This window comes from Cryptomeria japonica, chromosome 1 (genome assembly GCF_030272615.1).
Source record: "Cryptomeria japonica chromosome 1, Sugi_1.0, whole genome shotgun sequence".
Taxonomy (NCBI): domain Eukaryota; kingdom Viridiplantae; phylum Streptophyta; class Pinopsida; order Cupressales; family Cupressaceae; genus Cryptomeria; species Cryptomeria japonica.
In genome coordinates, this window is record NC_081405.1 from 604,465,971 (window position 1) to 604,492,129 (window position 26,159).

A 26,159-nucleotide genomic window follows, 5' to 3' on the forward strand; every position below is an offset into this window, starting at 1 on the left:
TCTTCAAAAGTATCAAGTCACGTTCGATCATCACTCCTGGAGACCCTGCACAAAACAAAATAGAAAAGTCAGTGACAAATATGCATTAAATAACATTTTCGCCCTGGTCCCTGAGTGAGGGACAGGAGCGATTTTGTCCTTTCTGGCTAAAATATTCAAAATTTAAGTCTCCGATCATTTCATAAGGCAGAGTCAGGTCATTTTCAAGGCCAGGAACCAGTTAGCACACCTGTCAAAAACAAGAAATTGCACTTAGAATGTATTTCGCCCTGGGCCTCCAGTGAAGGACAGGAGCGATTTCTCCATTTCAGGCATCATTTAACCTCCAAAATTTGATCAAAATTTACCTAGGCAAGAATACATAGTTTCACCTTCAAAATGCTAACACCTAGACAAAATTAGGATTTTACCCCAAAACCCTAACTAGACCTAACCTAAGACCTATCTGACTTCCTGACAGACTTACCCTATTTCAACAATCTCAATCCTCGGGAGGACGCTTAATAACTTTCAAAATTTGACTGGACTCAGCTTGAAAAACATTCGGAAGAAACCCCTAAGGTTTAGCCTTAGCCCAGACAGACAACTCACTCACTCAAGACCCTAAAAGCAGAGAGAAGAACAGGCAAAACAAAAGCGAAAAGAGGGGGTCCCCATTTTAATGGGGCGATGTGTGAAATGATCACAACAGGTAGGTACATTGAAGTTTTTGCCACCTCCCATGAGTTAGGTACATTGAATCTGGACACGCTGAGGTGGACCACACAAACTGGAGCAGTGATGACTGGGATGCCACCTCGTCCGACACTTGGTTGATGCCATCTTGGTGTTACTGAGAAGCTAGCTTTAATTAACTCTTCTGGAACTATCTGCTTCTTCAACGAACCCTTGCTCTAAATTCTTTTGTCTTTGATGTGCAGGAGGATTGATGTACCTCGCCTTGAAATGCTGGATTGGAAGAAGTCAGTCATGATGATGCTTGACCAAAGAAGGTCGTCTTGTCAATGCTAGACTGGAGGAGGTCGCCCTTATCCTTGCTTGATCGTCTCTGATGAGAACCTGCCAACTTGTAGATCCTCCGGGCTTTGGAGTCGCCATCTTGATACCTACACAACATTTCACAATTAGTAATATATCTTGAAGTGTAGAAATTAAACTTAAAAGGAAGATTTAAGATTTTAATTAGGAAACTTCATGATAAATCTTGAGTTATCATTTCCTAATTAACCATGCAATACTTAGATTTTCCAAAACAAATGTCCAAGAATCAAACCTTGAACAAGAGTGTCAAGATGATTTTGCCATACCTCCTCTTGAGTATTAAACTCTAAGAAATGATACAAAAAATGGATTTTGCTTGGCAAAATTTAAATCAAAATTCTCCCTTGGATAAAATGCGCCTCCTTTAGCCTTCAAAAGAATCAACTCCAATTCCTTCTAGTCTTCGACACTTGAAATAAATTCGCTCCAAGCAACCCAGATTTCGCACCTTCAATTAGCTCTCCAAATTCGATCTTAAGGCAATGATTGAATGATTTGAATTGTGGAAAAACACCTCCAATATATAGAGCACTCAACCCTTTGCTCCCTCTAGGCCAACTTGGCAAAAAAGAGGTTAAAAATAAATAAATTTCCAAAAAAGGGGGGCCGACTTGGCAAAATAAATGAAAATAAGGCCTTAAGCGCTTCATATTTAATTTTAATTTAATAAAAATAAATGCCTCCAAGATAGAAGTTTGATTTTTTAAGGCTTAAAATTAATTTAGTAAATGCCAAAATGTCTTTTATTTAATGCCAATTTAATTTTAATTTTTTCAAATGCCTCAAAATTAGCAATTTTGGCGATCTAATGAAATTTGGAGAATATTAATTTTTTAAGACAAGGCTTAATGAAACTTCATGAGGATTTCGCTCTGGACCCTCTCTGAGTGTCGGGAGCGATTTTTCATTTTTTGCTCAAGTTTAGCACTTTTCAACCTCCAAAACTTCTTCAAGATGTTTCAACTAGGTCCTTTCATGGAATTGCAAACTTAGCTTTGTCAAACTTTGGGAAAAAGGTGTGTTTTTGAAGTTTCTCGCTGTGGGCCTTCAGTGAGGGTCCGTAGCGATTTTTTGATTTTGAGCTTGATTTTCCATCATTTTTCATTAAAACCTTGTTCATCATTTGGCAATGTCCTTCCTTAATCCACTCCAACCAAATTCGCTTAGGTGTTGCAAGGTAAAATGAGGTTTTTCAACAATATCGCTATGGGCCCTCACTGAGGGTCTGTAGCGATTTTTCGCTGTGGGCCTTCACTGAGGATCCGTAGCAATTTTTCATTTTTTGACCAAAATCATCAAGTTTTAAAGGCAAAATAATATTCATCCTGCTCTTGGAGGTCTTTTCTCCTTGTCCAAACCTTGCCTTAGCACCATTTTGAAGAAAACATGCATTTTTTTAAAATCTCACTGTGGGCCTTCAGTGAGGGTCCATAGCGATTTTTTGGTTCTAGGCAAATTCCTTCATCTTTTAATCTTCAAATCACCTCCAAGACATAACACATCACGTCCTCCTCTGTCCAAGCAAGTTTTTGTCTCAATTCTTCAAACAAAGGAGAGAAAACTGGAAAATTGCTATGGGCCCTCTCTGAGGGTCCGTAGCGATTTTCATAATTGCCTTCAAAATTTTGATTCTCAACAATTTTTTTTCACTTCAAGGCTTTTCAAACATCGCTCCAAACTCATGCCTAACCTTAGCCTTCCTCAAACTTGGATGAAAAATTCCCATTTTAGGTTTCTTTCTATGGGCCCTCTCTGAGGGTCCGGAGCGATTTCTCGCTACGGGCCTTCAGTGAGGGTCCATAGCGATTTTTTGATTTTGGGTTGATTTCTTCTTGTGTTGATCCTCCAAATTATATTCAACGGATAGAACATGCTTTCCTTCATCCCTTCCAATCATAAAATCACTTTGATCTTGCAAGAATAATGCATATTTGAAAATCTCGCTGTGGGCCCTCTCTAAGGGTCAGGAGCGATTTTTCTGTTTTCAACAAGGTCCTTCATCATTTCTAGCCAAAACTTCCTCAGGTGGGTGGGGAAAGTCATTTATTTTCCATTTATGATCAAAACTTGGTCTCTTTTCATTGCAAAATGAAGGAAATCAAAATCTCGCTGTGGGCCTTCTCTGAGGATCAAGAGTGATTTTTCGCTGTGGGCCTTCTCTGAGGATCAGGAGCGAAATTTGACTTTTTGAACTCTCCATCAGGATAATTTTATGGAATATAACATTTAAGTATAAGAATACTTTAAGTTATATTCCATATATACTTTCAGGATGTTTGAGAGTGGTTTCAGACCTCCAGGAGTTATATTGCAAAATCTAGTTTTTGGAGGTTTTTCAGTTTCCAGACTTAGCCAAATTTTAGGATCAGGACATTCTAGACTTAGTCAAATTTCAGGATCAGGACTTTCCAGACTTAGCCAAATTTCAGGATCAGGACATCATTCCAGCAGGACCTGCTATCTAGGTGATCCCCTTGGCGACACTCAAAATGCAAAGGCCAACTAACAAAACCCTAAAAGACCTAGAAAACAAACCCTAAAAAAGCAAAAAACAGGTGTCCCCATTTGCAATGGGGCAATGTGTGAATACATCACAACAAGTTGTAAGGTAGTTTCTTTGAGGAGGATGGAGAGGTTGTTCAGACATGATGATGTTGAGTGGGCAGTGGAGTGCTTGATTATGCCAGCATCACCAGAGCCACAGGTTAAGAGTCATCCGCCTGATATGCAGGACATCCTTGATAGACATGCCAAGGTATTTGGCAGTATTCCACATGGCGTTCCTCCAAATAGGGGGGTAAAGCACATCATTGAGTTAGAAGAGGGGGCTAAGCCCATTATGATCACGCCCTATCGTCATCCAAAGAAACACAAGGATGAGATAGAGACAACCATCAAGGAGTTGTTGGAGATGGGGCACATTAGGCCAAGCAAAAGCCATTTTGCTTCAACAATTGTTTTGGTTAAGAAGAAGGATGGAACAATGTGCATGTGCATTGACTACAAGGCCTTGAACAAGAAAACCATTAAGAACAGGTACCCCATTCCGAGGATAGATGAGCTGATAGATGAGCTACATGGGGCATGCTTCTTCACAAAGATAGATTTGAGATCAAGGTATCATCAGATCAGTATGAGGGCAGAGGACATTGAGAAGACAATTTTCGGTGTCACTATGGTCATTTCGAGTTTCTAGTTATGCCATTTGGGCTAACCAATGCTCCTGCTACTTTTTAGAGTTGCATGAACCAGGTGTTCAGGGGGCAATTGAGGAGATTCGTTTTGATTTTCTTTGACGATATTTTGGTCTTTAGCAAGACATGGGAGGAGCATTTGTAGCATCTTGAGCAGGTGCTATCTATTTTGGAGAGAGAGTCATTGTATGCCAAGGAGTCTAAGTGTGAGTTCGGGATGACAGAGCTTTTTTACCTTGGTCATATTATCAGTGCAAAGGGAGTTCGAGTGGATCTTGAAAAGATTAGAGCTATTGTTGATTGGCCCACGCCTACGAACCTTACACAGCTTAAGGGATTCTTTGGCTTATGTGGTTTTTATAGGAGGTTTGTTAAGGGGCTTTCTCAGACAACTGCTCCCTTGACAGATCTTACTAAGAAGGGGGCCTTCATGTGGACAGGGGTAGCACAGAGGTGTTTTGAGCATTTCAAGCAGGTTATGTCTTCATGTCCAGTCCTAGCTCTACCAGACTTCACGAAGCCGTTTGAGCTTCATTGTGATGCATCGGGTAATGGGGTTGGAGCAGTATTGATGCAGGAGAAGCACCCCATCGCTTTTGAGAGTAGGAAGTTCCGAGGTGTGGAGAGGAGCTATTCTATTTATGATCGTGAGATGTTGGCCATCATGCATGCCTTGGCCAAATTCCGATCCTACTTAGTTGGAGGGAAGTTTGTGATCAAGACGGATCACAACAGCATAAAGTATTTCATGAGCCAATGAGACTTGAATGACAGGCAACAGAAGTGGGTCACTAAATTGCAGGCTTATGACTTTGACATTGAGTTTGTCAAAGGGAAGAAGAATGTAGTAGCTGATGCCTTATCCAGAAGACCTCACATTTGTGCTATTGCAGAGATTACAGGAGATTGGAGGGATAAGATTATAGCAGAATATGTCGGAGATACTTGGGCTTCTGGTTTGGTTTCAGGTACTATACAGGATGATCGCTATGAGGTGATAGATGGATTGATCAGATTTCAGGACAGGGTTTATTTGATTCCGTCATCACAGTTGAGAGAGGCGATATTGAGGGCATTTCATGATGCGCCTACAACTGGGCATCCGGGGGTCTTCAAGACCTACAGGTAGATCCGAGAGCGGTTCTCATGGAGAGGGCTCAAGGATGAAGTTCAGAGGTATGTCAGGGAGTGTGCAGTTTGTCAGCAGAATAAGGGAGAGCACACATTTCCTGCAGGTTTGCTACAGCCCTTGCCCATTCCGGACAGGAAATGGGAAAGCATTTCTATGGACTTCATCACTGGTTTACAACGAGTGCAGGGAAGAGATGGCATTTATGTGGTGGTAGATAGATTGACGAAGTTTTCTCACTTATTTGCTATTCCTTCTACTTACATAGCAGCTCAGGTGGCAGATTTGTTCTTCAGATATATTTTTGGGTTGCATGGGCTACCGAGATTTATTGTTAGTGACAGGGATAGCAAGTTCATGAGCGCCTTTTGGCAAGAGTTGTTCAGGTTGTGCGGTATAGATCTTACACCTAGTACGAGCTACCATCCTCAGATAGATGGGCAGACGGAGATAGTAAATAAATGGGTGGAAGGTTATTTACAGAACTATGTGACTGCGCAACAAAGAGCTTGGGTCAGGTGGTTACACATGGGGGAGTATTGTTACAATACCACATATCACATGACCATTAGGATGACTCCATTTATGGCATTGTATGGGTATGAAGCACCAAGCTTCATGGATTTGGCTTTGGGGGACAGCAGAAAGCCCAAAGCCAAGGATCTGTTGCAGGATAGTCAGGATATCCTGAGAGCACTCAAGGAGAATATACAGCAGGCTCAAAATCAGCAGAAGTTGTATGCTGACCAACATAGGGTAGAGCGCAGTTTCGAGGTAGGGGACATGGTGTATTTGAGGCTACAGCCATTTAGGCAGTCATCGCTCAAGAGTTGCGGAGTAGAGAAGCTGAAGCCTAGATTTTATGGTCCCTATAGGGTGATTCGCAAGGTGGGCAAAGTCGCCTATGAGCTTGAGCTTCTAGAGGGCAGTCGGGTACATAGTGTATTTCATGTGTCTAGGCTTAAGAAAGCCATTGGTCAGAGTGTAGTACCTTCTGCAGATTTACCCCCTTTGGATGAGGAGGGGAAGCTCATGTTAGTACCTAAGGCTATTATGGACACCAGAGAGAGGAAACTCAGAAACAGGATAGTGAAGGAGTATTTGGTCAGATGGAGAGACCTGCCGAAGGAAGATCCTACATGGGAGAATGAGCAGGTGATACAGCAGGCTAGACTGAGATTGCTTGAGGAAAAGCAATTTCAAGGGGGGCGGACTGTAATGTCCCCACTTTAGCAGTTGACCAAGTGTATGTGCATTAGCCTAGCTCTACATGGTCCCGAGGGCCAACAAAGGGTTTAAGGGGATCCTGGAGTGTTTTGGCCTAGTCATTTCCAGTTTGGGCTAAAACGGAGTTGATTTACTTAGTTTCAAGCATACATACTATTTTTAGTAAGTCAGCAAGACACAACAGAGGCTAGCTTTGGTGATTGGATTCGATATTCCTTGGCGAGAAATATCAGACGAGCTATCACTCGCGCTATTCGGAATCCGATTGCTAATATATTTTAATGCCTAAAGTGTTATTAAAGTAACATTTAATTTAATTGTAAAATATTAAAGTGCTACTTTAATATTTATTTTATGGGGATGTGTGCAAATCAAAGGGGCACCCAAGGGAGACATAAGTGAATATTTTAAAATGTTTTATATTGCACATCTTTTATCCCACATTGCTCAACTGAGTTGGGTCGACCTTTGGAAAAAGAATAAAAGGAAGCTTTTGTGGCTTCACTCGGCATGTTGAATATGAGAAGAAATTGATGTGTGAGTTGCAGATCCGTTCTTGGCATTAGGGGACGTCTATCCTCTCTTGTGACATTCTAGACGTCATTCCTTTGGGGTTTGGCCTATGGAATCCATTGCTATCAGCTTCATTAGCAGGCAGATTGGGTGCATCTCTAGCTACAGGCAGATTTGGTGTTTTTGCTCATACCTTCTTCACTTCTTGTCCAATGCTTATGCCATTCTGAAGGGATGATTTTATGAAGATATTGGACTGATTGAAGACTAATTAATACTGTAGCAGCACTATTCACGGTACTGTAAAATGACACTATTCACGCCACTGTAGCGCGGCACTATTCATGTTACTGTAGCACGATACTATTCATGTTACTGTAGCAGCAAGATGGGAAGTCATTGTTGGAACCAGAGTTCCAAGACTCGCCAAAACTCGGCGAGTCACGGGTCAAGTCACCCTCGGCGAGTCCTGGGTGGCTTGAACCCGGACTCGGCGAGTTTTGGCCGAGTCTTGGCGAGTCCTGGAACTCGGTGACTCGGCTCGGACCCGGCGAGTCCCGAGCCCAAAACTCGGCCAGCGTAAACAGCCGAAAAAAGCAAAAAAAAACATTTAAAAAATGGTTTTGCTTGCTTTTTTTTTCATTTATGTTTTTAGCTAAGTTGTAAAAGGCATCTCATTTCATTCTATTGAAAAAATAGGAGGAGAAGAGTGAGTTGTGAGGAAAAAGAAGAGAGCATAGTAGGGCAACCAGCAAGGAGGAGTAGAATTTCTTCAACAAATCACAATGGGGCAGTGTAATACTTGCATTTGGTGCATCAAAAGCTTGTTAGAGAGGATTGGAAAGAGGTTGCATTTCATTTCAACCTTCTTATAAGAGGTAAGATTTATATTTTTTGATATTTTTGGTCTTTTATAAGCAAAATTTACATTTTTTTTGTTTTCTTAAAACTTAAAGAAATCAGCAAACCCTACAATGTACATTTTTTTTGTTTAAAAATGTACATTGTAGGGTTTGCTGATTTCTTTATGTTTTGAAATGAAAAAACAATCTACATGGTAAGTTTGCTAATTTCTTTGAAAAAAATGATGCAAATTCTATTACATTGTTTTTTGTATCAAAATCAAAACATTGCTATCATATTTTTTTTGTATTAATTTATAATTTAACAATGGACAAATATTCATTTTTTTTGTAATTGTGTCTTATTCCAGCAACCTTCAACTTTTGAAAACAATGTCTACTTCTAGTCCTCCTCATAGAGCAATCCCGGGTAGAAAAGATCCAGCTTGGAAATATACAGAACCTTTTCCTGGGCAAAAAAAAGGAGAGGCAAAATGTAAATTTTGCAAAACAATCTATCATGGAGGCATAAATAGATTGAAATACCACCTTGCCGACATACATGGCCATAATGCAGAGCCTTGCACAAAAGCACTTCGTGAGTGCCAAGTGCTATTAGAAACATTTGAGACTTGAAAAGAAATAAAGAAGAGGCAAAGGGAGGAGTTGGCTCAGGCTAGCATTGGTTGTATTGGAGAGGCCTCTTCCATGCCTTCATATTGTCCTAGTGGGAGTGCTAGTGCTTCTGTTGCCGGTAGTGTCAGTGCTAGTGGGAGTATCAATGCAACTCCAACCATTGGTCCTAGAGTTCGTAAATCTAGGATGGATTCATATTTTGAGCCACGCACTACTTCTGGTGCCCAACCTTCACTTGAGAGCATGGCTTGGAACAAAGAGGTACACAATAAGGCTAAAGCTGCAATTGGAAGATTTTGGTTTTATTGCAATATTCCATTCTTCGCAGCCAGGTAATTCCTTTTAGTTTTTATTTGATTGTTTTAAGTTTTTAAGTTGTTAATATTCTTAGTTTGTTTTGTGACTTTGTGATTGTCTAAGACTCTAATTTTATAATTTTATACTTATCTTATTTAATTTATTTGTGATAGGTCTCCTTATTGGCAAAGCATGGTTGATGCCATTGCTATTTGTGGGGCGGGTTTCAAAGCCCCTTCTGATACCGAGATAAGTGGCCCAATCTTGATAGAATCGGTGGCTAATGTAAAAGCCACATTAGAGGAACATCGAGAGATATGGAAGAAGAAGGGTTGCACCATCATGACCGATGGTTGGACTGATAGGAGAAATCGGACACTCCTAAATTTTCTTGTTTCTTCTGCAGGTGATTAAATAACTTGAATTTTATTAAATGATTCTCATTCGTATTTTTTTTTTGAGTTGAGATTTATTGAATGATCATTGATCACTGTTTTTGCTTTGTTTTCAAATTTCAGGTGGCACCATGTTCATTAAGTCCATTGATGCTTCCGCACATTCTAAAAATGCCACTTACCTATGTGAGGTTATAGAGGAGGTCATATATGAAGTGGGCGAGGAGAATGTAGTACAAGTGGTGACCGATAATGCAGCAAATTATGTTGCTGCAGGTAAACTTTGATGGAGAGGCACCCATCTATATTTTGGTCTCCCTGTGCCGCCCATTGCACTGACCTCATGTTGGAGGACATTGTTAAGATTGCATGGATCAGGACATGTGTAGAGAAGGCAAAAAATATTTGCAAATTTGTATACAATCATGCATGGGTCCTTAACTTAATGAGGCAATACACGGGGCAGAAGGAGTTGGCTCGTCCTGGAATCACTAGATTTGCCACTAACTTCATCACACTGCAATCCTTGCTTCGCAGCAAGGCAGCTTTGAGATGTATGCTTGTTGGTGAGGAGTGGACTTCCTCATCCTATGCTACGAGTGCTGCAGGAGTTGATGTTGCAGATTACATTTTTGATGAGCCAGGCTTTTGGACCCCTTGTGCTGAGATCATGAAGGTAAAATTTTTAAACATTCTAATCTCTACCTTATGTTTTAAGTTTTAAGTTTTTATTTTTATTTGTATTTTTCTTTTATTTGCTTATTTTCATTTACAATTTCACACTTACATTAACTGATATTACATATTGTTTCACAATATTTGCAGTTCATTAAGCCCTTGGTAGTTCTCCTACGTGTTGCTGACGGGGAGAAGCCCGCAATGGGCTACATATACGAGGGCATGGATAGGGCCAAGGAGGGCATCAAATCTGCCTATGAAGGGGATGAGAGTAAGTATCGTCCCATTTGGGATATCATTGACAGGAGATGGCAGACCCAGCTTCACAGGCCCCTTCATGCAGCTACCTATTACCTCAATCCAACATTCCATTTCCGTCCTGATTTCAAGGCGGATGAGGAGGTTCTTAGTGGGCTCTACTCAGTGATAGAGTGAATGTCGCCTGGTCATAGCAGCAGTATAGTCCAGGAGCTAGAGGCTTTTTCTAATGCTGAAGGGGAGGTCTTCTCTCGTATGCTTTGCAAAGAAAATCGAACAAAAATGTAGCCAGGTAAAATGTATATTTTAAGAAATTAAGAGCATAATTTTAATTATATGTTATTCAATTTGTTATTAATTATTAAATGAGGCTGATTTTTTTTTCCCTTTTTCTCATCTCAGATAGGTGGTGGCAGATGTTTGGTCCTAAAACACCAAATCTTCAACAGGTAGCCATTCATATTTTGAGCCAACCATGCAGTGCTTCCGGTTGTGAGCGCAATTGGAGTATGTTTGAACACATACACTCCAAGAGGCGCAATAGATTGTCTGTGGAGAGGTTGAATGATCTAGTCTTTGTTCATTACAACCTCCGTCTTAGACACAAACAGGTTATGGACCATGACAGCAACCCGATCACGCTAAACGAGGTTGATCCAGAATCTGAGTGGATCAGTGATGCTACAGATCCTATCTTTGGTGATGAGGACTTAGATTGGATCGACGAGTTAGATAGAGAGGCTGAGGTTGTAGCCATGGCAGAGGAGGAGGTTAGAGCACGAGGAGAGCCAGAGCCAGAGCCAGAGCTAGAGCCAAACACAGTTGATGTTTGTGAGGGTAGAATGGAGTCACGGGCAGAGAGTATGGCTGCTAATGCATCCAGGACCTACCTTAGGGTTAGACACCTTCGTAGGAAGGACCCAAGCTCCTCTGAGCCATAGACTTGTAGTTGTTTTACTTTTGATATATGTCTGGAACTGGAACATTTGAATTTTGATGTCATGGATTTGATATTCCATGAGTTTTGTAATATTTTTACATTTGACACTATTTATATATCTATGGTTATTGGTTGCTATTTCCTTCAGCTACAATTTGCGTTTATACTAATGTGATCGATGTATACCTGTGTATGTGATCAAATTAACTTCTATTTGATGATGTTATTGTGTATTTAAGGTTTGTTTAATAAAGGGTGCATGAAACAAGTTTTAAATCCTTAAAAATCGCTAAATTTCTTGGGTTTTTCACTTTGCCGAGTCCTGGCTGATCCGAGTCCCGAGTCGAGTCACCCTTGCCGAGTCCGCGCCGAGTCTGCATCCCGTTTCTTTGGTTGGAACATTATGTATAAGATGTTATTCCCACCATTGGATGTGTTGCACAAACAATTTTCTGGTATGTCCTGGTTTTAAAACTGATTGCTATCAAATCCTAGTTAGGGAATTTTACATTGTGTTTCATGACCACGTGCAAATGTGGGCATGACATTTACATAAAAAGCTTTGTGCTCTCATGCACATACTAGGCACTATGGGCATAAAGTTTCATAAGGGTACCAACAAATTCCGACTTGAGATTTTTATTAATAAAGACCATTACTTTTTTATCAGTGAGGAGTAGAGCACAAAATATTTCCATGACATAATAGTAATGCTAAGACAAACAAAACAAGAAAAACCATATAGAGCTTTGGGCAGCTCCTTGAATCGGCTCCACCATTAAGGAGGTTGGTTGTCTACAGTGATCAACATACCTCCTTCCTCCCCTCCTCTAACATTGCTCTAACCCACTTCTTTGATTTAGCTCCTCTAACATTTCTCTAACCCACTTCTTTGCTTCTGCTTCAACCAATCCTTTAGTGTAGATGGCAATAAGGACCCTATCTAATTCTGTTATAGCAACCTATCCTCACTTAAAAGCATAATCCTCTTCACTTTGATCCAGAGATATTTTCTTTTGCTTTTGGGGGGTTTTGAATATGGGTTTGAGAGCTTCAAAATGTGGGCATGTCCCCTTAACAATTCTCTAATATATTTGTGTATACACCCAGTTGATGAAACCTGCTGGCTTTCAAACAATCAGCCAAGAATAAATTTTCAGCTTTCAATGAGGCCAGTACCCCCATACCCTGTATGACATTCTGTCCAACATTCTTCAGCAATCGGTTGGAGACAGTCCTTGTAATAGGAATGTCCTTATTTGTCTTTGCCATCATGTTTCACTTTGCCTAGCCATAAGCAATAACAATTCCAAGTCCCAGGCCTAGCAGTTGCCTAACAAAATCATACACTATAATAACAGCAACAGATATTTAACAAGCAATTAGAAATAAATTCTGGTAGAAGGATAGGTTTGAGATGACATATTAACAGTGCTTTGCAAATATTAGTCATGAGCCACTATCATTTTCAGAGGTGGATTGAAATTCTGAATAGATTGTCAATCATATTTATTCTTCTTCCCATCTCTCACTTCTGTCATTATTAAGAAAGCATTTATCTTAACAAAACTGAAAACTAAGATCATCCTTGAGGTTAACAAAACAGGTCTTCCTACACGAATAGATCCTTGAGGAGGGTTTCTAACGCATCCCATTTATCAGCATTAACACTAAATACTTGGGTAATATGTGGCATGTGCTTGAGCTACTCTCTCATTGTGGTTAATAAATCAGCAAATTATTGGCTTCTCAAAGAAATATTTAAAGTTTTAAGTTATATCCTTAGGTAACAAATGAATGAGGATCTTTGCGTATTCAGAATGTTGTTTGGCTTCCAATTTGAGGTTGTTCATTTGGCCACTGCAATTATAATGTCTTGGGAGTCCCCTAGGATTGGGCAATCGATGACTATTGAGATGTCATTTTTAATCCTTCTACAAGGTCTATTGCTTCTGCTTCATTATTTATGTCCATTTCTATGAATTTTGTTTGAGGCTCCTTAGATATCCCATTACAATCCCTAATAAGGAATCCTTTTCCAACTACTGTTGGGTTATCCTTCAAGGCTCCATCAATTTGGCTTCCAATTTGAGATTGTTCATTTCACCACTACAAATATAATGTCTTGGGAGTTCCCTAGGATTGAGGAATCCATGACTACTGAGATGTCACTTTCAATCCTTCTACAAGGTTTATTGCTTCTACTTCATTATTTATGTCCATTTCTATGAAGTTTGTTTGAGGCTCCTTAGATATCCCATTACCATCCATTGATGTTTTTTATGCACCATGCAACATAGAATAAAATACTAAGTATTCTATCCTCTCTTGAACAAAATATCCTTTTATGCTAAACTTCATGATCATAGGAGGTGACTCCAAGGTTCTGAATGTCAGGTCTTCATGTGCTCTTGGATAGACTCAGTATGTATGATGTAATATTGTTGGAATCACAAGGGGACTTGCATTGAATCTTGAATGCTTGAATGTTGCTAGAACGTGGAGATTAACTTAACTTAAAGAAAGAGCAAATGGATAAAGGGTTGAGAAAGAGAGCTAATCAAATCCTAGGAATGCAAGAGTGATGAACAATCTTTGGTAAAACTCAACTAGACTTTGCTTTGCCATGCAAAGCAACAACTCCACAAAGTTTAGTGTGATCTCCTAAGGTAAGCATATGATGTTCAAATCACTACCACGAGCATAGACACCATCAAAACGATGCATATCAATGAAGTAGCAATTGAAGTTAAGCTTGGCAAAGATGGATCCTTTTATAGTGCTCTCATTACAATGAGTGGCTCAGATTGATTCAAAATCAATGTCCAAGATTACAAGATGAAAACCCTAATTAGGGTTTGTTATGCCCATTGCATAGCATTTAATGCTTGACCAATGATAAAATCACATTGAATAGTGTAAAGTTATTTCAATTTCAATTAAAGAACAAGTTATGAACTATGTATGCTATAAATGTATATGAGGAATTATGTTGATGTCTAATAATTCTGATTTTATCTGCAGGTCTGAAAGAGAGAGATCATTTTATGTTTTCTATGTCTCCTCCAAATGAATTCAATTGGTATATATATCATTTAGGCAACCGATCAATTGGTGTATTGACCGGTCATGCCTTTTAGGCATGACCGATCAATGCACCCATTGATCGGTGTCTTTGTAATTATACCATTAACACAAGGCTGTTTATCGGTTCAAAACCTCGATAGCATATTGTAATATAATATAATGATTGATCAAGATAATAATCGGTTCATGTAAACACTGATGATTCAAAATGCACGATGTATGTAATCCAACCGGTGCAGTTGTTAACCACTGTTAATTCCAAATGAAGCGGTGTATGTATTAAGCCCGATAACAAATATGCCCGATGATTAAGCCCGATAACAGATGTGGATCGGTGCCAATAGTTATGCACCCGATAGCAAGTATGTATCAGCTAATAACCCGATAACTTATAGCATTTAATATGCTATCGGGTTAATACCCCGATAGCATATTAATGCCAATTAATAATTGACATTAATATGCTATCGGGTTGTTAGCCCGATAGCATAATGCTAAGCAATGTTTGTAAAATCCGATAATCATATGCAATATAAGTTTAGACATGAAGCATGTAAATAACAGAACAAGGAAGGTTAGAAATATCTTATCTTGCATAAGCTACCATGCATTAACACTCCCTCTTAGCTTTGGAAGATAGATAAGGCAACCTGCATCACATTTCCTTTTCATAACTAAGATAATGTCAATCAACAAAAATCATTTATACATGAGAAGTACCATCAAGACATATGATACAAAATAGAAGAACATCACCTAAGTATGTGACATAAACTATTATTTTAACATGTGATAAAAGTAAGAGAATCATCACCTGATCATGTGAGAAATCACCAAAACATGTGATTTGTAAGATTCATCAAGATATCATCTAACACGTGATATTAGTATTGCCTAACACGCAATACTTAAGGATAAGTCTATGAGAAAGGTTAGTTTCTCATCATATCCAAGTTGTGATAAGTGCAATAACATTTGTAAATGTTTATCACAACATAGTCATGGCAAATCCATGACTTACCAGAGATCCAATCATGATCAATGGTTGAGATATCACCTACACGTGATATCAGTATTGCCTAACACGCAATACAAGGATAACCATATGAGAAGTGCTTAATTTCTCATTATATCCAAATTGTGATAATGCAATAACATTTGTAAATGTTGTATCACAACATGGTCATGGCACATCCATGACTTACCAGTGATCCAACATGATTACTGGTTTGACTATCATAAGATCGTCACCTTATGATGTCTACATACAAGTGTTTAGTATCTGAGAGATCGTCACCTCTTAGATATGAACACAGGTGGCAAGAAGCCAAGAGATAGTCCAGACATGACAAAGAAGTTAACACATTAAACATCTTAAATATATGTAAGTATAGATTACAAAGCAGATTACCTTTCTATCATACCTAAACCCTTTCTGAAGTGGTCAACCTTCACTCTGGAAAGTGGTTTGGTCAGAATATCTGCAGTCTGATCTCCTGTACACACATATTCTAACTTTATCATATTCCTGTCAACCATATCTCGTACATAGTGATATGGAATCTCAATATGTTTGGACCTGTCATGAAATACTGGATTTACAGAAAGTTTTATACAACTTTGATTATCACACTGAATAACTGTAGGTTTCATAGGTTCTCCAAATAATCCCACGAGCAATTTCCTTAGCCATACTGCTTCTCGGGCAGCCATTGAAGCTGCAATATATTCAGCCTCTGTGGAACTCTGAGCTACTGAAGATTGTTTTTTGCTGATCCAAGATATCATGGCTGACCCTAAACTGAAGCAACACCCTGAAGTGCTCTTTCTGTCAGTCACACTGCCAGCCCAATCTGAATCTGTAAATCCATGTAGATCTATGTCAACCTTTTCATATTTAAGACCAAGCTTTAGGGTACCTTGTAGATATCTCATTATATGCTTTACTGCAACCAGGTGTATCTCCTTAGGTTCACACATGAACTGACTTAAGGCATTAACAGCATAGCAGATATCTGGCCTTGTATTTACTAGATACATCAGGGACCCAATCATCTGCCTGTATTGAGTGGGGTCAGTAGGTCTTGATTCTGCTGCTGCTTCTTTAAGTTTATGGAAGTTGGTTTCGATAGGAGAGGTCATGGGTCTGCAGTTTAGCATTCTAAATCTTGTCAATATGTCCAAGGTGTACTTCCCTTGGTTCAGTACAATATTATCAGAATTCTGCCATACTTCCAATCCTAGGAAGTAATGAAGAAGCCCCAAGTCTTTCATATCAAATTCTGTGGATAGATCTTTCTTGCATTGATCTATTAGGTGATTATCTCCTGTAATTAATAAGTCATCAACATATAAAATTAATATTAACATATCACCTTTATTTCGTTTGAGGTAGAGATTAGGATCTGCATCATTCTTAGAGAAACCCAGCTTTGAGAGGTAGGTGTCAATTCTTTCATACCAAACTCTGGGAGCCTGTTTGAGCCCATAAAGAGCTTTCTTGAGTCTACACACATGAGACTTTGCATCATGAATTTCAAACCCTTCAGGTTGCTCTAAGTAGACTTCTTCCACGATCTCGCCATTTAGGAATGCTGTCTTAACATCCATCTGATGTACCTTCCACCCCTTTGCTACTGCAATGGCTAGGACAGCTCTTACTGATGTGTACCTGGCAACAGGTGCAAATGTTTCTTCGTAATCTATTCCTTCCTTCTGTGAGAACCCTCTAGCTACAAATCTAGCCTTGTGTTTTTCAATACTGCCATCTGCAGCATGCTTGATTTTAAACAACCATTTAGAAGACACGATAGACTTCTTGGTTGGCCTAGGAACGATCTCCCAAACATCATTCTTCATAATGGACTGATATTCTTCAGTCATGGCATCTATCCATACTTTATGTTTGAGTGCATCTGAAACATTGTTAGGTTCAGCTTTAGAGAGATCATTCATAAGTGCAACATAGTTGATGAATTTATTAGGCCTCTTGCTTTCCCTGAAGGTTCCTGAAGGAGCAGCGAACTTCTGAGCTTCTGCTATAGTTTTGGTGGCCCATAGTGGTCTTTTCTTGTGATTATCTATAGGTGGGTTTTGTGTTTCACTTATAGTTTCCTCAAGATACTCCCTCTGAAGCTCAGGAGTAGGTTCTTCTTCTAGGTTAGAAGTAGGATTATGAATTTCAGGTTCTATTGTATTTTGAGCCCTTTTGAAGGCTAAATCTTCTTCGAAGATTACATCCCTACTGAGTTCAATATTTCTCTGTCCTTGTACATAGATTCTGTAGGCTTTAGAAGATTCACTGTATCCTACAAGTATTCCCCTTTTTCCAGAGGGTTCTAGTTTTAGTCTTTTCTCTTTAGGTACATGAATATAGACCGAACACCCAAATATCCTAAGATGGCTGATATCTGGTTTTGTTTTGGTAAAGACTTCCTCAGGAGTTTTATCTTCAAGGTGTGAATGAGGACACCTATTTTGTATGTACACAGCAGTGTTGGTTCCTTCTGCCCAAAGGTTCAAGTTTAGATTTTGATCTAGTATCATGGCTTTGGCAGCTTCTACTATGGTCCTATTTTTCCTTTCAGCTACTCCATTTTGTTGTGGATTATAAGGTATTGATAACTCCCTCTTAATCCCAGAATTTTTACAAAAGTTTTTAAATAGTTCTGATGTGTATTCCCCCCCATTGTCAGTTCTTAAGGTTTTAATTTTGTTTTCAGAGAGATTTTTTGTTAATGTTTTAAACTCTTTGAACCTACTTAGGATCTCTTCTGATTCTTTACATTTCAGAAAGTAGATCCACGTCTTCCTAGAGTAGTCATCAACAAAAATTACATAGTACAAAAATCCCCCTAGCGAAGGTACGGACACAGGTCCACATACATCAGAATGAATTAACTCCAAAACTTTGCTAGTTTTCCTAGTACTATTCTGAAATGCATTTTTGGTATTTTTACCTAAGGCACACACTTTGCAAGCCTCTGAATGATATTGCTTCAACTTAGGTAGACCTGTGACAAGGTTTCCCATGGTTGACAAAGCTCTATAATTCAGATGACCTAATCTCCTGTGCCATACTTCATTTGCATTAGTTGCTTCATGGATCAATGCTAGATTGGGCTCTATACATAGCTCATACAAATAGCCTTGTCTTCAACCAATGACCTTAGCGTCTTTGATGGAGGATCTCTTTGGCCAAGCCAACACCTTGTTTTCCATGAAGGTCACTCTGTATCCTTGATCTTCTAGTGCTGATATGGAGATTAGATTTCTTTTGATGCCTGGAACATATAGTACTTCTTCAAGTCGTAGTGACATGCCTGACTTCAGTTTGATGGTGCAGGTTCCAATTCCTCTGACTCGATGTGAAGAATCGTCTCCGATGGTTACTTCCTCATCATCTTTCTCTATCATGGAGTCTAGTATTTCTCTAAAGCCGGTGATGTGTCTGGATGAACCACTGTCGATCACCCATGAGTTAGATTTGTTTGAAGTATGGCTTGTAAGTGCTGAGTAGAGGACATAGTTCTCAGAGTCATTTTCTTTTCTAGATTTCTTCACTTTTGCAAATGTGGCTTGCTTCCCTTTCTCCGAACAGTTTGCAACATAGTGTCCGAATTTGTCACACCTATAACATTGAACATGTGATAGGTCTTTCTTAGAAGTGTTCTTGCCTTGTTTGGCTTTTCTTTTCTTGAATTGCTTCTTTTTGTACCTTTTATTGATGTTTGTATTTAGGACTTGCAAGTCTTCATCTATATTCTTCTGTTTTATTCCTACTTTGTTCAATCGGGATTCTTCTTGTAGACAGTCATCTCTTAGTCTTTCAAACTTAGGATATTTGAACCTTGCACTGATGCCTTGGACGAATGTGCTCCATCCACTAGGCAACCCATCTAAAGCAATGAGTGTTAGTTCTTTGCCTCGGATCTCGTAGTCCAAAGTTGCAAGTTCATCTTTTAGAACTGATATCCGCATGAAGTAGGCATTGATTGTCTCCCCTTTGTTCATGGTGATATGATTTATTTCTCGTTTTAGTGCTAGAGTACGACTTGCATTTGATATCTCAAATGTCTTTTCAAGTGCCTTGAACATTTTATAAGCCGTCTCCTGCTTTCTAATGATGGGCATTATATTATTTCTTACCCCATCCACTATTATTTTAATAGCCTTATCATTTCCCTCGATCCATGTGGATTTCTCAGTTTCATCTTCTGGTTGTGCACTTTCAGTTTGGACATATGAATCAACTTTTTTTTCTCTTAAAATCATTTTGATTCTAAACTTCCAAGCTGAAAAATCTTCGCTACCTCCGAGTCTATCTTCGAATCTGATAGCGTTGGCCATTATGGAAATGTGATGTAGTTTGTAACTTGGTCCTTGAATTTTATCAAAATTGAATAGCCTTAGGTTCGATTACCTTGGCTCTGATACCATGTAAATTTATTTCAATTTCAATTAAAGAACAAGTTATGAACTATGTATGCTATAAATGTATATGAGGAATTATGTTGATGTCTAATAATTCTGATTTTATCTGCAGGTCTGAAAGAGAGAGATCATTTTATGTTTTCTATGTCTCCTCCAAATGAATTCAATTGGTATATATACATTTAGGCAACCGGTCAATTGGTGTATTGACCAGTCATGCCTTTTAGGCATGACCGATCAATGCACCCATTGATCGGTGCCTTTGTAATTATACCATTAACACAAGGCTGTTTATCGGTTAAAAACCTCGATAGCATATTGTAATATAATATAATGATTGATCAAGATAATAATCGGTTCATGTAAACACCGATGATTCAAAATGCACGATGTATGTAATCCAACCGATGCAGTTGTTAACCACTGTTAATTCCAAATGAAGCGGTGTATGTATTAAGCCCGATAACAAATATGCCCGATGATTAAGCCCGATAACAGATGTGGATCAGTGCCAATAGTTATGCACCCGATAGCAAGTATGTATCGGCTAATAACCCGATAACTTATAGCATTTAATATGCTATCGGGTTAATACCCCGATAGCATATTAATGCCAATTAATAATTGACATTAATATGCTATCGGGTTGTTAGCCCGATAGCATAATGCTAAGCAATGTTTGTAAAATCCGATAATCATATGCAATATAAGTTTAGACATGAAGCATGTAAATAACAGAACAAGGAAGGTTAGAAATATCTTATCTTGCATAAGCTACCATGCATTAACAAATAGGACACGTACCTCTTTGAATTATCAACCAATAGATGATGAGGGTAGGTATCTCGAACTTTGTGCGTCCATGTGGTAGAGTTAGGTGCATTGAACTTGGATGCCTATCTTGAAATGATGTGTGAAGGTGAATTGGTGATGATTGGGCGCGACCTCAGCTAGCTAATCCTTATAGCTCATCACAAAGGTAGGTGATGGAGGCATATCTCTTAATACTCAACATTTCCAAGCTCAATCATGAATGAGACGAAGGTAGGAGATATTCCCAAATTGCATTATCCTTGGGGATCAATCTTTCTAACTTTGATTAACTCTTCTGGAACTATCCCCTGTCTTGAATAACTCTCTTGAAATACTGGCAGCAGCTCTTTGATTTCCAAAGAAAATTCAAGATAGTCATATGTTCTTCTTTTGATGTTGATCTCTACACTTGCCTCGAAGATGTTGATATCTTTTCCTTTATGATGGTGAATCTTTATCTCTCCCTTGCAATGTTGATGAATGCTAGAGTTGTTGGGGAATCCTTCACCTCTTCGTATGACTAGATATCACTTTGTCCTTCATGTCTTGTCTTCTTGATCTGCACTTGTCATTGTGAATGCCTTCATCTTGGAGCTGATCCTCATCATGCGTTGCTAAGCTCTTCCACACCTTGAATCTCTCTCTCTAGCCTCGCCCTAAGTATGTTGAAGTTTGAATGTTATTCATCTTCACCTTGTTTTTCTCTTTGTAACTTTCTTCCTTGGGCTCGAACACCATGAGCTAATCCCTTGCACATCCCTATCTCTTGATGAAGTTCCTTTTTCTTTTCTTCCAAAACCTGAAAAGAAAACACACCTTGATCAAGACATAGAAGTGAACAACTTTGATCTTCAAATCAGAAATGAATTCCCTTTGTTTGATCCTTGATTTTCACATTTCAAGGTCTGATGTTCTAAAATATGATTTGTTATATTTTCAATCTGAGACTCCGCTTTTATGTCTGACTTTTATTTACTTTAGGTCTACGTTGTGACGTTTTCACACATCGCCCCGTTGCAAATGGGGACCCTGATGCAGAGGGATGTGGGATGTTCAATCACTTTCTTTGGTTTTTGCTCAATAAGGGTTTCCACTAGGTGTCACCCAATGGACCAATGTCCGTAGCCTTCCCAAGGTTATTAGAGTCTGCCCTAGATCCTTCCCAAGGATCTCTCCACTCAGGATAACTCACAATTGACAAGGAGTCTCCCACTCCTTAAGTTCCAACCCTTCAACCAAAGTCACCTAACAACCCCACACCCCTAGCATCAGGATCTTTACTCACAAGGTGGAATTTGGCCTATGTGAATGTTCACACGTGTTATATGGCATTTGCATAGATTCTGACCCCTCAGATGGGTTTTTATTAGCCTCTTGTGTCGTTTCCCCTATTAGACCTAGGAAATAGGGCTACAAGCAATTAGCCCTCCAATCGGACTTTGCCTGATTTGTCTCACAATCTACCTGAACAACCCCTTGAATAAATTAGATATTTGGATACCCTTTTGGGCCTTCTACAAGATTCCAAACTTCTGCATATGGGTTTTGAGTACGGATGGTCAAACCCTACTGACCCTATTTTGCCTCTTCTAGCCGGTATTGGGGTTTAAGCTCACAAAAACTTCACCAATCAATAAGGAATGCAAGAATAACACTTGCCAAAGGTCTGCACCTACCCAAGAGTCCTTCACATGCCTAGTTTGACCATCCACCAATCTGTTGTTCAAGTTTTCTATCTCCTTTTATACTGCTCAGGCTTGCCACATGACCGATGTCAAGCCTAGGGCCTCATCTTAGGATAGTCAAATGATACCTCGTCTTCACAACCACTAGGAATAGTTAATATACATGCCAAATCAACATACTCCCAGGTTTCAGATCGATCCCATGAAGAGATGTTGATTTGTGCCCCTATTAATATTCAAACCCTTGGTTTGAGGGTTTTACCAAACCAGTGGGATTGAAAATTCTCTTCTTTTCAAGCCCGAATGTTTCAAGGCCTCAAATCAACTCCAGATGATTGGTAAACCTCTGCTACAACTTGTCAAATGCTCAATTCATGCCCACCAATCGTTAGGAATCATGCAAGAACTGGAATTCAAGGAAAATGCAGAAAAAACTCAGTAATCGTTTTGTTTGAAGACAAAGATTTAATTCAAAATTACTTCTCCAACTTCTCTAACTGGAAGGCATCGTTCCTCCAAGCTTATATCACGCCAAGGAACTCCTCCAACTGCCTCAACGCATACAAGCAACGAACTAACCATTGGAGTAACCACGTTTGAAAATGTTGCAAAAAAAAGTTGTTTGACAACAATTGCAACTTTTGCAACTTTTGACAACTTTTTACAAATTGATCTTGCGTTCACACCAAAGGTCGAGAATGAACATACTACACATTGTAGACCCCTAAACAACAAAAATACCTATAGAATGCTCATACAAGGCCTTTGACCAAGTTGACACACTGTGGAGCCTTAGGGCTTATTACATTGCCTAGGCCTAATCAATAGGCCTTCAAACACACACACATTCTATTCCCAATACAACCATGAATCAAAATTATGTGGACAAATGTCTTGGTGCTCCTGCACCAGACCCCCACCTTTTCACTTTTTAGGGTAGATGATTTTCCTAGTTTTCTTAGTCGCTATCCTTACATGAGAGGTTGTTGGTCAAAATGCAAAAGGTTGTTAAAGTTGCAAGGAAGTGATCTTAAGTGTCAAGTCGCTTTAACATGTCAATTTGTCCTTTTGGAGTCAATTTCTCACTTTACCTTAGAAATTTTAAGTGGAAAAACAATGAAAATGTTGCAAATTAATGAGAATTTTGTGAGAAAATGTTAAAGGTCCCTATAGGAGTCGTTTTTCCACTCCTAAGAAGTGAAATGAACCCAAAATGCACAAAGTCCCCATGGAGTTGTATTTTCCACCCTTGGGAAAATTCGTAGTTCCGATAGAAACAGAATTTCCACTACATAAATTGATGAAATTGGGTGAGTGTGGACTCAAAAAAGCATGAAAATCAACAAGATCCAATGAAAAACGTTTTTCCACTTAGCAGTTAAGGCAAAGTCAATCTGTCTCGATGGAGGTCGTTTTTCTACTCCATTTTGAAGAACAACAAATGGAATCACTATGCCAAAAGAAGAACAAATGGAATCAGTGCCAAAGTTTTTTCAAGACAAACAAGTTGTGGTGAGCGATACAATCCATCATCAACTCTAGCCTCCCGAGATGGCTGCTTAAAGATGAAATTCCACCAGACTTTGTATTTGAGGATGAACTAGAGAAGATATTTGAAGATCAATCCATCAAAGAGTCACTAGTCTTTGAAGATATGCTTAAAAAATTGCACAAGGACGCTTGTTTTATGCAAATTGAAGAACGAGTTGCCATCGTGAAAGTCAAAAGTGAAGAACAATTTGGGTTGGTGCTAGGTCCATTATCAGAGAAATCTCAAGAAGAGCCAACAAGTGAAAATTTGCATTGTATAGAAGCAAGTGGAACAATACACCACCACTGGAGACCCCCTGAAGCTGTCAATAGCCTCTCTTCCTACAGCACAACAATGAACGGTAAACAATGTCCACTTGAGCATGAAGATCCCCACGTTGTCTCTTTCCTTCTAATTTTGAAAGCTAATATGAATTTGATTACAAAGATTTAAGAAGAGCAACTTGCATTTGGATTGATCATGGTCCCAATGAATTACCACAACTGCTAATCTTGTGTGAAGCTTTGCTTGAATATGAGAGATGCAAAGTGAGAGACTGCTTCTCTGAGTTTAAAGATGAATTTGCAAAACTTTGAACCATGACCAATGCCATGTTGCTCCTGCACATATTGAGAAATCGCCTGAGGTCATGTATATATCTTTTGTGTCGTGTTCGTTCAAGGAGTCTTGTATATAGCTTAGAGTAGGTTTTGCTTTCGTATGCTTTAGCTTAGAGGTTTTGTTGAGCCAGGTTGTCAATTTGCCTTGAATCATTTGACTCAAAATCCTTCAATGGCTTAGGTTATTTAGCTTAGTTTAGTTTGCTTTAGAGCCTGTTGGTTTGCTTAGTTTAGGTGTCTGAGGTTGGGGCCTTTGTTTGTGAGAAAAGTGTTTGTGCTGATTCAGCACACGCTGGCTTACTTTGGATCTTATGTTCAATCCATTTCCTAGGTATCTATCCATGAAGTACTTTTCAATCCGAGGGTGTTCCTGTGTAGGGGAAAAAAGCGAGACTACGCTAACATGCCCTAATCCTACCTTTTGACACACATTGTGGAATACGAAAGAGCCTAGAGGTATCACACAATTGGCTACTTCTTTTTGCGGAAGAGAGAGCCACGGGCTACCTATTAAGGTTTCTATTCCTTTGTTGTAATTGAAAGATAAAATGATGCAAGTTCAATTCCTAACCCCAAAGTGCAAGTATGAACTAATAACAAGATTGCAGAATTGAGATTAAACAATGGAAAGCTGTAAACACAAGGACAAGACAAGAATGCAGATGCGTACCCGAAGTTAAAATCTGAGTGAAAATGTTCGGGACGGGGGCGCCAGCGCCACTGTCCTGATTCTGCTCCTGAAAACTGCTGCTTTGCAACCTAAAAAGCTGTCGGAAATGCTGAAACTTGTTGTCTGACAGAGGGACCAGGGCGCCCAGCGCCCCTATCCTGGCAGGACCAAGGCGCCCCACGCCCCTGTCCTGGTCTTTTGCCCTGAAATTTGGTGTGTAGCTCAGTTTCTATCTGCTTCTGCCGGATCTACAACTTGCGGCGTCGTCCGAATCCCGAAATCTGCACTTATATCTGAAAAGGTACGTTGGGCGGCTATATAGGGTTTTGCCTTAGTCAAACCCCCGCTTTGGTGATTTCCACCTCCACGAATAGCCAAGTGGTATTGTAAAAGTAGTGTGTGTGCAGACCTTGTGTGTGTGCAAGATCCTAAAATGCAAGAAAGCAAACTAGAGCAACCTAGAAAGTAAACCCTAATTGCTTGTAAATGATAATGTAAATGCTCCAAATCAAGATGCAAAGTGAACTAAAGCATGAATACAAATGATATAATGAGGCTTATGCAAAGACATGAAAACAACATGAAATCATACCCAACCCCAAGGGAGGGGTACAAGCCAATCTTCAGTCAGTGATCCCCTATTGCTCTTCAATGCCTTCAAAGCCCTAAATGGATGAATGAAATCGATGAATGCTTGATGGATGGATGTTGAATGTTGTTGAAGTCTTCAAAGATCTGCTCTTTTGCTGCATAGAAGGCCCCTGAAACCAAAATTCCGGATCCCTTCAAAATGAAGAAAGAGAGCTCTTATATATGAAACCCTAGGTCTTAATTTCAACCTTTGGCCGACCTAGAGATTGAATCTCCCGCCAATTTCTTGGGGTTAAGCTTTATTTTATGATTGGATTGCGCTCCTAAAATTTCGGGAAAAATGTCGGGGACCATGTGCACTCCGGGCGCCATGGTCCCGACAACTTTTCACCAAATTTTCAGGGCCGTCGGATATGATGATTTTAGAGAGAATCCCGAAGTTACAGCTGATTTCAAGATGTTTTGACCCCCGAAATCAGGCCTTAAAGTTCAAAATAGGACCTAATTAAGGTTTTAGATTAAATGATGTATTGGAAGAATAAAATGAAAGGGGCACACTTTAATGAAAAGGGCCCAACT

General features: G+C 39.4%; 1 protein-coding gene across 2 annotated transcripts in view; it reads right to left on the bottom strand.

Annotated features, from left to right (window-relative positions):
• Positions 1-26,159, bottom strand: part of LOC131048142 (UDP-glucose 4-epimerase GEPI48) — a 194,673-nt gene that overhangs the window by 37,333 nt on the left and 131,181 nt on the right. The gene's annotated exons all lie outside the window — the stretch shown is intronic.